Genomic DNA, 14,895 nt, shown 5'->3' with positions numbered 1-14,895 from the left:
AGAGGGCATGGCTACAGATTGCCTGGATAAACAGCGGCCGGTGGGGAGTGAAGACTATTTGCCAACACACACTAGATGTCAGGACAGGGCAAGTGTTTGTGTTTCCTCTGAGTGTTTGTTCATTCCCCTGCAGTTGGAGGCCTGCAGATACCTCCTCTGGGCTACTCAGAACTGACCCGGCCAGACCGACATGTGACTGAGGCTGCTACTCGTCCACTTGGGATGGTGATAGAATCATACAATATCAGGGCTGGCAGGGACCTCAGGAGGTCATCTAGTCCAACCCCCTGCTCAAAGCAGGACCGATCCCCCATAGTTGCCCCAGATCCCTAAATGGCCCCCTCAAGGATTGAACTCACAACTCTGGGTTTAGCAGGCCAATGCCCAAACCACTGAGCTATCCCTCCCCCCCGCGATGGCCGGTGAGTGTCGGTGTTTAGCATGGTGATGGCTAAAGGCCAACGTTGGAATGATGACGCCTGTCACTTATCCCAGTGCCTAGCCCGAGGGATTGCAATGCCTAGCAGAGGAGTGGCTACAGCGGGCCAGCTCTCCCCCCCCCCGCCCCGCAGATCCATAGGGTGGCTATGCCCAGCTTGGTGCTGCTCGGGAATGGAGTGATGGTGCCAATCAATCACAACGATGCCTAGCCCCAAGATATTGCACTGCCTAGCAAAGCAGGGCCCAGAGGGAGCCCGTACCCACCGCAGCAGATCCACAGGGTGCCCAGCCCCGGCAGAGCACAATGCCCAGCGTAGCACTTTCCAGGGGATGCTAACGCCATGTTACCCACAGCAATTCACTGGAAGTGGCAATGTACACCATGGCAACGCTCAGAGGATAATGAGATGCGGGCACAACAGCACTCATGGAGTGCCAGGCCTCTGTAGGGCAGAAAACAGCCCAAATCAATGTTGTGACCTATAAACCCCTTGGCTGAAGGGGTGCCCCACCTGCAACCCAGCCCAGGGCTCTGTGTGCACGGGACTCAGAGCTGCCTGGGGTGGGGGGGGGACTCAGTGTGCTCCTCCCTGGGCAAAGGGCCAGCTAATTGGGCCCCTTCTAAAGGCGACATAGTAGCTTTCGTCTCTGCCCCAGCTCCACTCCTCCCATCCCAGCCACAGTGGGGCCGGCTGAGAAAAGCGTGAGGGGGGACAGAGGTGGAAGGATCGGCTGGAGAAGGACCTGCTGCATTCCACCCCCCTGCTACCGCTACCCTCCTTCTGCAACCACACACCCTCAGGAACTGGCCTGTCCCAAACGGTTGAAGCCCCGTAGGCTCAGCCAGTGTCCCAAGAAGCTCACCCTGTTATTTTTCTGATGCCTTCTGTAGTAAGATGAGGTCCTGAAACATAAGTCTTCGTATCAGAGGCCTGGTATGACGCCTAAGGCCTGAACTAAAGTAACGGTCAAGACTTTGCTAACATAAAGCAAAGTTAAGCTGTGAGCCAGAGGCAGGCCCTGCTCACAGAAGCTGGCAAGAAGAAGGCTGATGTTGCAAATATACACATACCTAAAAGGTACTAAGCACTAGTAATATAAACACGTGCCAGGATGGTACCAGAACAGTCCGGTACGAGCACATTCCACATAGAAAACAAGGAACAGGCTGACCCATCCTAAAGATGGGCAGGAGGGTAATACTACAGAAGGGATGTGGACAAATTGGAGAGAGTCCAGCGGAGGGCAATGAAAATGATTAGAGGGCTGGGGCACATGACTTATGAGGAGAGGCTGAGGGAACTGGGGTGATTTAGTCTGCAGAAGAGAAGAATGAGGGGGGATTTGATAGCTGCTTTCAATTACCTAAAAGGGGGTTCCAAAGAGGATGGATCTCGACTGTTCTCAGTGGTGGCAGATGACAGAACGAGGAGCAATGGTCTCAAGTTGCAGTGGGGGAGGTCTAGGTTGGATATTAGGAAACACTTTTTCACTAGGAGGGTGGTGAGGCACTGGAATGGGTTACCTAGGGAGGTGGTGGAATCTCCATCCTTAGAGGTTTTTGAGGCCCGGCTTGACAAAGCCCTGGCTGGGATGATTTAGTTGGGCTTGGTCCTGCTTTGAGCAGGGGCTGGGACGAGATGACCTCCTGAGGGCTCTTCCAACCCTGATAGTCTATGATTCTGTGGTGGAGAGAGTTGTTTTGTTCGAACCAACATGTGCAAGATGAGAGGCAGCACCCTAACACGTAGAGGGGTGCACCTCTATACATCGGAGTCATGTGTAACCTGTTTGTACCTGTGTAGAACGGATCAATGAAATTGTTTTTAATTGTTCACTTTATTAATATAACTTCAGAAGCAAAGTTTTATGAATGAAACAACATTCATTCATAAAACCGGTTACCCCAATAACTGGCTAATTGAGTTTCATTTCAATCCAATTGCTGCTTAAATCGCTGAAACTTACAGCGTTTCAACACTGTAACTTCTGCTCACTGCTTGTCATTCATTATACTTGTCTATATTGTAACTTCTGTTCACTGTTTGCCATTCCTTACCCTTGTCCATATTGTAACTCAAACTCCATTTTAACTTGTCCCAAACTCCATTTTAAAATGCTCACTCCATTTTGTAAAAGCTTGCTGCAACCTTCATTTTTGCAAAACCCTGCTGTAATCTTATTAGTTTGGTTTAGATGTGTGAATGAGGTAAGTATGAATGGTGGAATCAACCTCCAGCCCCAGCCTGTCCTGATGAAATAAAGTGTAAACACCAACGGCAGCAGATGCAGACAACAGCCCTGACAAAGCAAGAAGAGGCCACCCTAAAAAGAAAAGAACAAAAGTACAATTGAAGAAACATCAAAGCCAGGTCCTAGGCTGAAAGTCATGTCTGCAACTGATGGGTGATCAATCACACCGAACCCAGAGGCAGCCTGACACAGCAAGACCTATAGACTCTGGATTCAAACTAAAGCCTACAAAAAAGGATGGATGAAATGGAAGATTTTGGAGGGTAACATTCTGCTGCCAACATGGAAGGGCATTGGTGCATGCCCAACAGAGACCCAGCCCTTCCTTGTGCCCGACTTTCCTGGCCAGTTAGCCGCCACAAGTTATGAACCCAAGCCATGAACTCAAGCTACATTCAGGACTGGTAACTATACAGCAGCTACAGAACATTTGATGTGCATGCGCGTGCATACATAGGATGTAGATATTAGTTATTGGTCATAAATCAAATTGTGTTACAATAAATGTGGCATTTTGCCTTATCCCCTTTAATAAGATCCTGCTGGTTTTTATTTTATTGGTATAACACCTGTGTATAAAAGTGTACCCCTGGGGCGATGTCTTTGTCTGTCCTAGAGGGCAGTGGAGAATCCCGCCACGGGCTGAGCCGGTCCGTTGTCAGGGGGCACATATTCGTCGTATGTCCTGTAGAGTCTGCAGGAAACTATTACTGTGCTTTGTTTGACAATAAACCTGGCTGGGTGCCTTCGTACCTTATCAGAGTCTGTGGTCATTGGGGATTCTCTCAGGGCCTGCTGTGCCAGCGATCTGCACAGAGCTGGGGCAGCACACAGAGGGAACACATGGACATAGCCAACTGTTATCAACATTGAACAGAGCAGAGCACACACCGGTGACGTCTGACGACACCTTCGCTCTCTGGCCTGAGTTGTGCCTTGACTCTGTTAAGTTCTCGTGCCTAGAACGCGTGCCTAGAGACCAAGTCCCAGGGTCTTCTCTCACAACCCTTTCACACCAGCGTTACTCCATCGACTTCAGCAGTGTCACTCCAGATTCAGGCTAGTGCGAGCAAGAGGAAAACCAGACCCCTCCCCTGCCTCCTCCCGGCTCAGTACGTAATCCAAAGGCACTAGCTGATAAACCAATACAGGGAGCCCCCGTCCTGCTTCACAGCTTCCAGTGAAGCAGAGAGCAGTTCCCATACAAAGTGAAATTCAAAATGCTAGGCTATCTCTCCAACTGGTGTAAATCAGCATTGCTCCACGGATTGATTTACACCAGCTGAGGGTCTGGATTATTAATTACTGTCCCCATTGCCCTAACATTTCATGCATCCTCCTTGGACAACCAGTGCCTCAGGTGTTGCCTAATTTGTAGCTAAAACATTGATGATATTATTGCAGCACTTTTCATTCCCAGGGAACCCAGAGCACTTTGCAAGGTCAGGACTAAAGCCTAGAGTTCTTATTCAGTCCTTAGCAGACGAAACTCCCACCCATTTCAACGGGCCAGGCCTGAATAGAGACGGGGCAAAACTACTCTGGATTCAGCACAATAATCATCCATGGCCGCAGACTTATAGACTGATTATACAACCCTGGGGCAGTACTTACAAGAATTCTCCAGTGGGGCTACTCCCAAGAGTAATGGCTATACAGACAGAGTGGGTGAGGTAATATCTTTTAGTGGACCAACTTGTGTTGATGAGAGAGGCAAACTTTCAAGCTAAGAAGCAAGCTCCCGACAGACCAGGACACACCTACTCAAGAGTGGCACTTGATCCTGCCAGAACAACAGATGCAAAACCTGCACACATATCATAGACTATCAGGGTTGGAAGGGACCTCAGGAGGTCATCTAGTCCAACCCCCTGTTCAAAGCAGGACCAATCCCCAATTTTTGCCCCAGATCCCCTAAATGGCCCCCTCAAGGATTGAACTCACAGCCCTGGGTTTAGCAGGCCAATGCTCAAACCACTGAGCTATCCCTCCTCCCAGATCGCTACTTCTACAATGATCAACTCCCACCCCAACACACCTTTCAAGAGCCATGGGTCCTACACATGCCTATCCCAACATGGGGTGTACCTCCTCCAGTGCACTAAATGCCCCAATAACAATACATGGGTGAAACCAGACAATCGCTAGGCTCGCCAGTGAACTCACACTGAAAAATGATAAAAGACAAAAACACCCTGTCACCTGTGGGTGAGCACTTGTCACAAAGCGATCGCTCTATAGCTGACCTCTCAGGCCTCGTCCTCAAAGGAAACCTGCACAATTCCTTCAAAAAGGTGAGACTGGGAGCTTAAATTCGTAGGTCTGCAAGACACTAAACATCATGGACTGAACAGAGACACTGGATTTATGGCTTATTACAACAATCTGTAACTCACTAACCCCCCCCCCCCCCTTATTTGTCCTGTGACTGCAGAGGTCTTAACGGGCCTGAATGGTCCCTTGGAATATGTGCCGCTCACTACCTGTGCTAAATAATCTGTTCCACTTGTATTTAGCTGTGATGCTGGGAGTACCTGTCCCAGACCCGAAGGAGAGCTCGATGTAGCTTGAAAGTTTGTCTCTGTCACCAGCAGAAGTTGGTCCAATCGAATAAAAGATATCGCCCACCTTGTCTCTCTAATATTCTGGGACCAACACAACCACAACAACACTGCAGACAGGCAGACTCGTCCATCAGAAACGCATCTAGCTCTTGGGCAGCGCTGCTGGGGGAAACCTGCAACCACTTCTTGAATAAATCTTAGGAAGTCATCCCCTGCTGACTGATCCTTCACAAGCCGCAGGAGCGTCCTGCATTCATTGACTGCGTGACTCAAGGCAAATGATTTGTTCTGTCCCACTCTTGAGATGAATACGACAACGGCCTGGCAGCGCACAGCAACCCTGTACAGCAGATCTGGAGTGGAAGCGAAGAACACTGAGTCCAGTAGAAGCTGCAGAGGGAATTTCAGCCAGGCAAACTGTGATCAGCCAAACGGCAACTTGGTCAGGACAAGGAAGTTAAAACTTCATCTCTCACAAAAGAGCCAGCCTATCCTATTCTGCCCCATCCTGGGTGAAATTCTCTGGCCGGTGTGATGGAGACGCTCAGACTACCAGTGGTCCCCTCTTGCCTTAATCTATGAAACTCTGAATAATTCCAGGGATTCTAGTCATGTAACATCAGTCCTGCCTGCGTGCAGTCGTTGAGACCTTTCATTCATTATTTTCCTTCTGCTCTCTGTTCAGCGCACAGAAGGATGTTACATGACTAGTAATTCAAGGACAAGTGTTACTGTAATACTGTGGTGGGAGATAGTGAGTATTCCAATATGTGATACTTAAAAAGAGGGGAAAGATTAATTTTATCTAGATATTCCCTATTGCCCACCGGTATCAAATGGAATGCATAATTTACTATCCGATCACCATCTCTAATCTTCACCCCATAAAATCAGCAGCAAGCTGGGAGGGTGTTTGAAGCCTCCAGCTGCATCCACTGATAAGCCAGGAAGCTGGAAGGACTGGAAACCCCATAACAATGATCATCTCAGCTGACAGCATCGGTGGCAGAAGAGTTTTCTTCCTTCTTTTCACTAGGCATGACCCTGAATGGATTTCATGATCATCCCGAAATAATAACTGGCCTTTGTCACGGTGAGTCTCCAGTCATGAATGCTGATTGCACAGTTGCCAAGGAATAGCTGACCCGATTGAGCAGAGAAAGCAATCGGGCTACAGGTTAGGCCCATGGACTGAGCCCCGTTGGAGCGCCGATAATCTGCTTTGGCCTTCGTTGTGTAGTTTGAAATTGGCAGATTTGAGGGCAAGTGCGATCACATTTGCCTGATGTGAAATTAAGCACTCGTCTTATGTAGAGGCCAATGACGCTCAACACAAAGCTAGTTTTGTTATATGTGGCTGACTTAGCCTTGATGTAGAAGCTATTCACAGGCTGAGACGAAATTACACCTCCAAAAATATGGTGATCTTATTATTAATCACTTTTAATTATTATAGTTTTCGTATTACAGTAGTGCCTAGAGGCCTGAGATCAGGCTCCCATTCTGCTAAGCACTGTATCTCCACATAATCAGAGACAGGCCAGTCTCAATGATCTTACCATCTGCCGAGAAGGAAGCACTGTCTTCAGCCCCGTTTTTCAGATGAGGAACGGAGAAATGGAGTGACTTCCACAAGGTCCCCCAGGGAGTCTCTGGACGACCCAGGAATTGAACCTAGACCCATGTCCAGTGCCTTAAGAACAAGAGCAGCTTCCTGTCTAAATAAATAAGAATAAAGCAATTAGTTCATAGTTCAGTGCCCCTTTATCAACAACAGCATCATAGCTACGATCACCCGCACAAACGACAGGTCAGGTCAGGCCCAGAGAAGACAGAGTTGGAGAGGAACCAACTTTCCCCCCTAAATTGTGAAGTTATGGCTATCACGTGGGAGGAAAGTCGGAAGAATGAAAACACCCCATCTCATCTTGCATACTTTAAGAGGGCTGCAAGGCAGTGGCAGCGGAGAGAAATGTCCTATGAAAATAATTATCCTAGGTGCCTGAATAGAAGAAAATTAAAAGCATAAACTATAACCAGACGTTAAGTTGCTTTTCTTCTACTAATTGAAATAATGTTCTGCCCCGCCCCTGCCCACACCCCCCCGCACACACACTATCCCTTTCAGATGCTAATCCCTATCAAACATGGACTTACAATTACAAATTCATAGACATCTTTCCCAGGAGCAGAAATGATTTTGCCCCGTAACCTCTAAGATGAGGTCTTAATAGAAATTCACTAGCAGTAGCTGGTAAAGCTTCATTAGCCAGAGAGAATAGACAAGGGCAAGCAGAAGTGGTCCCTAACCACTCTAGGGAAAAATTAATTTAAATTACTTTGTAAAGTGACAAGGCCAGATAATGTGTTTCCTTCTTGGATGATTGTTTTCCCACATCCTAATGCGCTTGTAGATTAGGTTGCCTCGACGGTCTCGGTGGTGGGCCATATTGACATGCCTGTGATTTATTAACAACCGCATCCTCCTGGAAAACTCCGTAACCCGTGAGTTGGGAGGAGGTGAGCTGGATGTGTTTGCTTGCATATTTATTATTATTGTCAATTTTGGAGCAATATGCAAGCTGGTGCCCATCTGATGTTATTAAGGGAAGCATTCAGACTGACACAGGTAGCAAACCTCTTAGGGGAAATCCACCTTCAACAGAACCCAGCAGAAGTGACTTTCTCAACTAGGGCTCCCAGTCCAGAAGGGCATTTGAGTGTTTTCCTGAACCAGTATTTATAGACCTGAACCAAAGAAGACTGAAGTCAATCGTAAGAGCCCCATTGACTTCAATCAGCTTTGGATCAGGTTTTTTGAAGCCAAATCCTGAGCCATCCCAACTCTTGCTGACTTCGCCGAAGTGCCTAGCCTGGGTCTGCTTCTGCTCCCATTCACACCGATGGGCGTTTTGCTGTGGATTTCACTGGGAACCCTTCCATTCCAGTGCATTGTGTGTGTATAAACCACATCATTTTAAATGGGACACTCAGTGACTGAGATCTACAAATGAAACCACTGAGGACAATGGAGGTTTGGCAAAGGGAAATTGACAGTTGTAATTATTTACAGTGCTTTGCTTTTTCAGGGTTTCAGCTTTTTTGTTTGTTTTTTTTAAAGCTCTCAACTGTAGCCAGCACTGCACATTATTAACCTGAGAACTGTAGTGCCGAATAGGCTGGCTGGTTAAATCATCAATGGCAACACACAGATAATTCATTAAAGAGACAAAGGTTTCAAAGGGCCTTTCTGCAACTTGGGAGGGACGAACGGGACTGATCGTATGGGCTGATTAAATAGGGTGGCTACTGGAGTCCTAGGAGACCCCACTGAAGCCTGGAGAGCTACCTGAATTGGAGAAGGAATATATTTATGTATCTGAATCTTTTGTTGGCAGAATTACTTAAACTGCTGGAGTGATTGTTTAACCCTTGGCTTACAGAAAGGATCACGATGGCTGATTAGATAGATAGATAGATAGTCACCAGGACTAGATGCTTCAGAGGAAGGTCTAAGCACCCCCCAGCAGTCAATGACGTCACACACACATCTGGGGTGACTTTGAACCGGCATGTTCAGGCTCAGATTGGGCTGAGTGCCTTTCATTGCTCATTAGCAACACCCTGTGGACGAGTGGAGGAAAAGCATGGATGAAAATAACACAGCACCGGACATAAGCGAATGCAACTCCACCACGGCTGAGCGACGGATTTTGACCATGCAGCATTGTTCATCTTCTAAGCATTTTGTAAAACTAATTGGTTAATCCTTCCTACCGCCCCGAGACATGGGCAGGCAACTAAGTATTCTTCTCCTCCTTGTACAGCTAGAGGAACGGAAACACACATGGGTTAAGTGACTTGCTGAAGTCCACAGAGGGTGTGGGTGTCAGAGCCAGGATTAGATCTCAGGAGCGCCATGCTCCCGCGAGACCAGGTCTTTGTCTCTGGGCTGAGACAGGAGTCCCAGCCTATACCCTTCATTCAGAAGGTGACCAAACAAAACAGTTTGCTTGAATCCCCTTGCTCTGATTCTCTGGTATTCTGTCCCTTGGGCTTTAAGTCACTTTTACACGCCCCATATTCTGGGGCTGGGCAGGGCCCTGCTTGGCCACTGGCCTCAGTTGGAGCAGCCTCTTCTCTTGGTCCCCACCAAGCTCTGGAAGCAGAGAATAGCTGCAGTGCAATGTGATCTGACCACACTCCCTCCCCATCCCTGGCCTGCCCTCTGTGTCCCACTCCCTGTGAATCAGAAGCACCCATTCACTTTGGAGGGGATTTGAAATCCACACCCCGCTCGCAATGTCACCAACACTCTCACCATTTGTAACAGGTGGGACCAAACCCCAGCTCCTAACAGCCCCAGAGCTTCTGAGCTCCGTCAAGGATTCAGCTGCAGGAGCCAGACTCCCCAGCAGGGGACCCACCCTACTTCCGACCTGCACCTTCAGTAATATTAAAAGACTGCCTTGCTTTTCTCAGCGCCCCCCAACACACACACACACACACCCCCAGGCCCTTCCTGCAAGGCAAACACCCACTGTGGGACAGGAGCCGTTATTCCCACCAATTGCAACAGCCAAGGCACTTCCCTAATTCAGCAGCAGGGAAAACAAAACCCACTCCCTAGCCCCCCAAAAAACAGACCCATCGGACACAAGTGAAACCCATCTGATAACCTGCACTTCTATTCAACAAGCTCCAGTTGTTTCCTTACAAGTGTCCTCCAACCGCGGCAAGTGCCTCACAAAAGAGTCACTCTCCTCCTCTGTGGCTGTTAAACAGTCTTATTATTAAGCAGTCTGCATCTGCTTCGTGGAGACAGCAACCATGCAATTACCATAACAGAGGCCCAGGATTTTGGCCTAGCTGCTTGGCTGTAGCTTTGCAAGAGGCAGGCGGGTTTGCTTGGTTAAAAAAAAAGAAAATCTAACAAAAACACAAGAACTTAAGTCACTTTTTTGGCCATAGACCAAGCAAGCAGATGCAGGTACTAAAGGGGGGGGGGGGGGATGAATCTGAGCACATACATCTCTGCTTCACATAATCACTATGGGCCTCCTATTGTAATGAGGCAGTGAGGAGGAAGCCAGAAATGCTGAATGGATTTCAGATTAACCCAGGGGGACGTGATTTTTAAAGGTATGCTGGTACAGAAGGAACCATTATCAGGAAGCAGCGGCTGCGTGCCTCTGAAATGTGGAAGGTTCTTGCTCGCTGAGTGGGACTGTCACACGTAGTGAGCCGTGAGAGTGTTGTAGGGCCGGGGGGGCTAACAGCTGGGTACCCCCAGGGGAGGCAGGAGGAGAAAGAGCTGAATAAAGCCGAGAAATGTCATTGTGTCATATGGTCTCTGGGAACAGCCATGCCCTTTACCCGGGCGGTGTGAATAGATTTCAAGGACAGAAGTCTGAGACCCCTGAGAGATGCTTTTGCCTGGGATCGAAGAGAAGAGCAGGTCTCCAGGATGGAGAGATCTACTAATTAAAAAATACACAACAATTGAACACCACCGCCAAGAACAAGGCACTGCCCTATGCCCATTCTTTCCAATTGGAAAATACCAGGTTCTCATACTGGGGTTCCCAAATGATGCGATATTAATGAAATCCCTCTGACAATTGACAGACAAGTCCCCCAGGCCATGTGGAAGAGTCAACTGTTTCAGGGTCTCACGGAGCAACGGTGTGGAACGAAATGGAGTGTCAGTGACACAACGGGCTCTACTTCTTAAAGGCACAACGTCCATCATAAAGGACACCATTGCTACCGACAGGTCCTATCTGTAAAGCAATATCAAGGCTCCCATGATTTCTTTTCCTTGGATTTCTGTGTTCAGATCAACATGTGATTGATCGTAAAGGGCTGAAATCCAGATGTTCAAAATGAAGACAGGCCTTTCTGGGCACAAGCATAATTAGAGCTGGTGGAAAAGTTGTCGTCACTCACACCGCGATTTTTGGTTTTAGAGTAGCAGCCGTGTTAGTCTGTACCCGCAAAAAGAACAGGAGGACTTGTGGCACCTTAGAGACTGACAAATTTATTAGAGCATAAGCTTTCGTGGGCTACAACCCACTTCATTGGATGCATAGAATGGAATATGTAGTAAGACAATATATAGATACACATACAGAGAAGGTGGAAGTTGCCATACAAACTGTAAGAGGCTAATTAATTCAGATGAGCTATTATCAGCAGGAGAAAAAAACTTTTGTCGTGATAATCAAGACGGCCCATTTAGACAGCTGACAAGAAGGTCTGAGGATACTTAACCTGGGGAAATAGATTCAATTTGTGTAATGACAACAATTTTTGTTCATCAACATTTTTTTCAAATGAAGCTAAAACTGAAAAATTTCGACTACCAAAAACACGGGGGGTGGGGGTTGGTGTGTGTTTTGGGGGTTATTTTTCTTCTTTTTTTCTTTATTATTTTCCCCTCGGGGGGGGGGATGTTAAAAGAGCGGGAGAAAGGGAAAGGGGGGGGGGGGGGGACAAAGAAAAAAATTCATTTACTGTTATTGAAAAACCAAAAAAAAAATGCCATGAACAACGCTGAACAAAATGAAAATGTTTTCTTTCTTTTCAAAATTTTTGCAAAAAATACTTCCTGTTTGTTGACCAACCCTCGTTATGAGGCATGAGAACAAACAGCACATGGCTCTAAACGCAATTATTTCCAGAGGAAATGTTTGGCGTGGAGGCTATATAGCTGCTGATTACAGAAATAACGCCCACTAGAGCTGTGCACTGGGCTAATTATTGTAAAGCAGTATCTAGTGGTTGCGTACCACTGCCCTCTACTGGAAGGACACAGAACTCCATAGATAAAAGAACAGGAGGACTTGTGGCACCTTAGAGACTAACAAATTTATGAGAGCATAAGCTTTCGTGAGCTACAGCTCACTTCATCGGATGCATAAAGTGGAAAATGCAGTGAGGATGTTTTATACACACAGACCATGAAAAAATGGGTGTTTATCACTACAAAAGGTTTTCTCTCCCTCCACCCCACTCTCCTGCTGGTAATAGCTTATCCAAAGTGATCACTCTCCTTACAATGTGTATGATAATCAAGGTGAGCCATTTCCAGCACAAATCCAGGGTTTAACAAGAACGTCTGAGGAACAGTGGGGGGGGGTGGGGGTAGGAAAAAACAAGGGGAAATAGGTTACCTTGCATAATGACTTAACCACTCCCAGTCTCTATTCAAGCCTAAGTAACCTATTTCCCCTTGTTTCCCCCCCCCCACCCCACTGTTCCTCAGACATTCTTGTTAAACCCTGGATTTGTGCTGGAAATGGCCCACCTTGATTATCATACACATTGTAAGGAGAGTGATCACTTTAGATAAGCTATTACCAGCAGGAGAGTGGGGTGGGGGGAGAGAAAACCTTTTGTAGTGATAAACACCCATTTTTTCACGGTCTGTGTGTATAAAACATCCTCACTGTATTTTCCACTTTATGCATCCAATGAAGTGAGCTGTAGCTCACGAAAGCTTATGCTCAAATAAATTTGTTAGTCTCTACGGTGCCACAAGTCCTCCTTTTCTTTTTGCGAATACAGACTAACACGGCTGCTACTCTGAAACGCCTTAGATGTTTGTCATAAGCCCTATAAGGCTAACAGCAATTCTCCTTTAAGTGGCGGGGCCTGCGCTGTCAGAGCAGAGGTCTGAGTTCTATTCCCACCATTGCCAGGAATTTCAAAACTGCCCCATTGTGCAGCACAGCAATAACCTTGAAGCTCTAGGCGGCCACGGATTTATTACATTACCACAGAATCACAGATGGAAAAGGCCTCTTCGAGTCACTCTAGCCCACTGCCTACCGTATATCTGCGAGTCCTGTGTCCAATCTGGTTTGAAAAGTTCCAAGCAATGAGGCCTCCAACATTTCTCCCTGGGAGACTAGTCCTCTGCCGATGCATCTCACAGTCAGGACGTTTTTCTTCATCTTTGGCCTTACGTTTCCCTTTTTCAATTTCACCCCGCTATTCCTGACTTAGACGTCTCTGACATAGGTGTTACACAGCCACTGTCAATTGACCAAGTATTTCCACGTAAAAGAAGTGTTCTCTAAAACCTAAAAACAAGAGGCACGTTTTCAGATTTGTTAAGTCAGTGTAGAAAAATTGCTGTGTTGTGAAATCAAAAGCTGGAGCACCGTGTGTGAGACAAACCTGAGTCATCTTATTGTCAAAGGCGAATGATACACACAAAGTAAACAAACAAACCACTAGACTGAAGAGCCCATTATCAAATAATTGTTCCCCGTCTAGGTACTTAAAGACTGTGACTTGATTGCAGTCTTGGGGAACAAATATATAATAACGGGCTCTTCAGTCTAGCAGAGAAAGATATAAATAACATGATCCAACAGCTGGAAGTTGCGATACTTTCACTCACGTTGAACCCCACCCCATTCCACACTAGTCTCGTGGATATCACTGGGATTAGTCCAGGTGTCAAATGCAATTCACAGCCATAGAGTCTAAGGCCAGAAGGGACTATTGTGATCATCTAGCCTGGCCTCCTGTGTAACACAATCTAACAATTGGGTTAGGGTTAGGGTTACAAGTTAGGGTTGCAGAACTCATGGGCAGCGGGCAGAATAGGCCTGGGGAGGCAGCCGCCACCGACCTGGCCACCAGACACCTGGGCCGTGGTGGCCCCGCCTCTTCCCCTCCCTGCTGGGAGTGAGCCTCTGCCGGAAGTTTTTGCTTATTTATCATGCGCCATGTAGGTTGCCGGGTGGCTGAGGAGGACTCCCCAGGGAGATTACTGATGAAGCTGGGAAGCTGCCTGGTGCATATAAAAGCTCAGCGTTCTCCACCCGCCGCTGCCTGGCTGCGCCTCTCCAGCACTCCACCCCCCTCTCCAGAGGTCCCTGCCGCCGCTCACTGGTTCATCCTCTCCTTCCCGCTCAGCCCCCACCCACTGCTCACCACAACCCTCCCCTTCTCCCCACCGCCACTCGGGGGGGGAGGAGGGATGCAGACAGCAAGTGGCTGTGTGGGGGAGGAGAGCCCGAGTGAGGAGGGGGGAGAAGCGGAGGGCCACACCCGGCAAGTGGCGGTGGAGGGACCGAGCAGGGAGGAGGGGATGGAGGAAAGGAGGGACACATACAGCAAGTGGCAGTGGGGGTGGGGGGGCGAGCGAGGAGGGGGAGAAGAGGAGGGATGCACGTGGCGAGTTGGCAGGGGACAGAGTGGGGGAGGAGCCAGGGAATTTAGCTGCCAAACTCTAACAGACCTCTACTGAGCATGTGCCAATTGAGATTTGGCCAGAAGCTTAGAAATGGGCCACATGTGGATTGATTTCCACAGAGACAGCAAAAAGCACATCCCTGACCCCTCTCTACCCCCTGTTGCCAAGTGCTGAGGTATGTGGTTGCTGCTCCAGGATTGTTACAGTTCTTGGCCCGCCAAGGTCAGCGACACCAGCCGACAGTGCGAGCGTTTGCATTCAGCAGACCCCGAAGTTATTCCCAAGAAAGACCTCCGGCTCGGTTCAGGGGCGAAGGTGCTCGGCCAGGTTAACTGTCGGCAAAGCACGCTGCTAGCACTCTCTAGGTGCACAAACACACGTGTGCCCGCGACAATGGTACCCGCTCAGTCCACGCACCAGGACACT

At 48.1% G+C, this 14,895-nt stretch overlaps 2 long non-coding RNA genes across 5 annotated transcripts in view; one reads left to right on the top strand and one right to left on the bottom strand.

Moving 5' to 3' along the window:
* Nucleotides 1–14,895, bottom strand: part of LOC119566965 — a 33,489-nt gene that overhangs the window by 6,968 nt on the left and 11,626 nt on the right. For 3 of the 4 annotated variants that reach the window (XR_005226577.1, XR_005226578.1, XR_005226581.1), the window contains 2 exons: nucleotides 8,745–8,882; nucleotides 6,818–6,976 (listed from right to left, as the gene is read on the bottom strand). This is a non-coding gene — a long non-coding RNA (uncharacterized LOC119566965). Of the gene's footprint in view, nucleotides 1–4,693; nucleotides 5,649–6,817; nucleotides 6,977–8,744; nucleotides 8,883–13,091; nucleotides 13,346–14,895 lie in introns of those variants that run through there. The other variant, XR_006283406.1, reaches the window with a different exon arrangement.
* Nucleotides 1–14,895, top strand: part of LOC122461484 — a 63,621-nt gene that overhangs the window by 45,729 nt on the left and 2,997 nt on the right. The gene's annotated exons all lie outside the window — the stretch shown is intronic.

This window comes from Chelonia mydas, chromosome 8 (genome assembly GCF_015237465.2).
Source record: "Chelonia mydas isolate rCheMyd1 chromosome 8, rCheMyd1.pri.v2, whole genome shotgun sequence".
NCBI lineage: Eukaryota > Metazoa > Chordata > Testudines > Cheloniidae > Chelonia > Chelonia mydas.
This window is presented reverse-complemented; position numbering and strand designations above follow the sequence as displayed.